Raw genomic sequence first — 3,498 nt, 5'->3', positions numbered from 1 at the left:
GCATCAATTTCTGCTATTTCTAATGATCTTTTTAAACGTCTTAAAAATAATCCTATTTCCAAAGATATTAATGTTCTTCCTTTAACTGGTGTAGTTTTAACTACTGCTTTAAAAGGTAAAAATCGAAATGTTTCAGTTCAGGTTCTACTTAATTTTAAAATACTTGAATATAATACTTTTGCTGTTTTCCTTGTTGTTCCTGGGCTGTCCAGCTCCATAATTCTTGGTAGTGATTGTTTAGCTAATCATAAAGCCACTATTGAATATGACAAAAAACAAGTATTTTTTCCCTCATGGAGTCTTAAAATCCCTTTTTATGTTTTGTCAGATGAGAACAATTTATCTAATCAATTTGATAACCTTAATATTAATGTTGACCCTGTATGTGTAAATATGGTTACTCCTAAAATATCATCTGGGGATGACTTAAAAGATAACCAAGTCTCTCTTTCTCCTGAACAAATGTTTAAATTTCAAAAGTTGTTAGATAGTAATAAAGCCGTTTTTCAAGACCGTCCTGGTATTAATAAATATTATTCTCATAAATTTGAATTTACTAATGAAATTCCTTTTAAAATAAAACCATATCCTGTACCATTTTCCCGTAGACCGGCTGTGTTACATGAATTAAACCGTATGTTGGAATGGGGGGTAATTGAAAGATCAAGTTCTGGATATAATAGTCCTATTATCTGTGTACAAAAACCAGATGGATCTATTAGATTGTGCCTTGATGCACGGAGAATTAATAAGGGTATAATTCCAAATAGAGATTCATCTCCTCCTATGGATGAATTACTTAGTAAATTTCATAACACGTCTATTTTTTCTAGTCTTGACTTCTCTTCTTCTTATTGGCAAATTCCTCTTGATTCTTCTGTCCGAAAATATACTGCATTTAGATATGAAGGACGTTCCTATCATTTTTGTGTAATTCCATTTGGATTAAATATATCCAATACTGCTTTTGGTAAAGGTTTAGAAGCTGCTTTACATGCTTTCCCTGATCCGTTGAATGATTTTCCTTTCAAAGATCAGATACACATTTATGTAGATGATATTTTAATTGCCTCTAAAACTTTTGACGACCATCTTATTACTTTAAAATGGATATTTAGGAAAATATTTTTATCAGGTATGACTCTAAAATTATCTAAATGTTCCTTTCTAAAAAATGAAATTAAGTTTTTAGGCCACATCCTTACTGCCGGCGGTATGTACATGAATCCCTCTAAGGTCCAAGGTATTAAAGAGTTTCCTGTTCCCCGTAATAAAAAAGACCTTCAGTCTTTTCTAGGGTTTTGTAATTTTTACAGAAAGTTTTCTTGTAATCTTTCTGCTTTATTAGAACCTCTGGCTGACATGCTTAAAAAGGAGACACCCTGGGTTTTTGGTGACAAAGAAAAATCATCTTTTGATGCTGTGAAATCCGCTTTTAGCGCGCAAGTATTATTGACACATCCAGATTTTAATAAGCCATTCTGCATACAAACAGATGCTTCTATTGTAGGTTTAGGAGCCGAATTATTTCAATTGTCTGAGTCGGGTGAACGGTTGACAATTTCATTTGCTAGTCGCACATTATTAAAAGCAGAAAAAAATTATACGATCACCGAGTTAGAACTTTTAAGTATCATATTTGCTTGTCAAAAATTTCGGGTATTGATATTAGGTTATCCCATTCATGTGTATACAGATCACCAAGCCTTAGTTTTCCTTTATTCTTGTCGCCTACGTACACCTCGGCTTACTAGATGGACTCTTCTTTTACAAGAATATGACCTCCGTATTACTCATTGTCCTGGTAAAACCAACCACATTGATGTGTTATCTCGCCATCCTGCTGGCCGGGATCAAAATTATATTGAAGAAAATCCAATCATTTGTGAAATATCTATTCCATCTAAATTTCCTAATGACCTTGTAAATCTTTTACAGAATGTTTCTGTAGAACAATTTAATGATTTAAAGTTAAAAGTTATTATTAATGAGTTAGGTGCAGTAAAAGATTTTAATAAACCTTTATGGATTAAGCGATATCTCCTACATGATAATATTTTATTTTTTTCAAGAGCCCCATCAAAAACTCCTTGGTTAATATATTTACCTTCTCATCTTGTACAAAAAGTAATAATTTCCTTCCATACAATTTATGGTCATGTTGGAACCAAGAAAACTGCTAACCTTATTGCTCAATATTGTTATTTTCCTCAATTTCATAAAACTGTTAGGCTTCTAATCCAGTCATGTGACATATGTCAAAGAACCAAACATAGTACTACTCGCATGGAGGGTGCTATGCAACATGTTTTGAGTTCTGCTCCTTTAGAGAAATGTTTAGTGGATATCTATGGACAATTTATAAGCAATACTTGGGTTAAGTCCTTAGAGGCTAAGGGTATTAAAATTTCATTTACATCTGTTTATCACCCGCAGAGCAACCCAGCTGAAAGGGTGATGAGGGAACTTGGTCGTATGTTCAGAACTTATTGTTATGAACATCATCAAGATTGGCCTAAATATGTTAGTTATATTGAATGGGTATTAAATAACACAAGACATGAATCACTTTCTTTTACTCCTTTTGAATTATTTATCAAAAATCAAAATTATGATCCTTTTAAAAACCTTGTTGATTTTCCTCCTTCTTCACAAGTAAATTATAATAATAAATTAATAATAGCTCAAGAGTTTCAATTGTCACAAGCTAAATGTCGTAAGTTACGACATGATCAAAAAGGCAAAGCTATTAGTTATAAAGTCAATGATCTGGTTCTTCTTAAGACTCACAAACTCAGTTGTAGTGTGGATAAAAAGATTGCCAAGTTCTTTTTATTATATGAGGGTCCTTACAAAATAAAAGAGATTAATAAATATAGTTTAAAAAAACTAAAAAACACGCTTTTAAAGCACATTGAACTAAAAAGTTCAAAATAATTTTTAAAATAAGCTTAAAACAATATTGAACGAAAAGACTAGAATTAGTGTGATAAAAGCGTCGGGCGCTCAATATACGAAAAATATGGCACGAAGCACTCACGCTTTTATCACAATAATACTAGTCTTTTCGTTCAATATTGTTTTAAGCTTATTTTAAAAATTATTTTGAACTTTTTAGTTCAATGTGCTTTAAAAGCGTGTTTTTTAGTTTTTTTAAACTATATTTATTTTTTACTTTTTAGTTTTATGTTATGATAATAGTTATCAATATCATGGTTGTAACGGGTAACGGGAATACAGGGTTCGATTCCGGGGAGAGAGTCTGAGAAACGGCTAGTGACGAAAAATGATACGGGAATCATCCCCCGTAATCGGAATGAATACACCACATATCTCTTAATGAGAATAAAGCGTATTAATATATAATTATAATAGTTTTAATAGTAATTAGAATATATATACATACTTAAGTACTTAAGGACTTAAGTACGTAAACGTATCATGCATGAGGTATAGCCGTGTTTATGTGGGCGGGCATGGCGGAGGGAACATTATACA

The sequence above is a fragment of the Daktulosphaira vitifoliae genome, unplaced genomic scaffold, assembly GCF_025091365.1.
Source record: "Daktulosphaira vitifoliae isolate Bord-2020 unplaced genomic scaffold, ASM2509136v1 Scaffold_46, whole genome shotgun sequence".
Lineage (NCBI taxonomy): Eukaryota > Metazoa > Arthropoda > Insecta > Hemiptera > Phylloxeridae > Daktulosphaira > Daktulosphaira vitifoliae.
The sequence above is the reverse complement of the archived record's forward strand: the minus strand, read 5'-3'. Positions refer to the sequence as shown.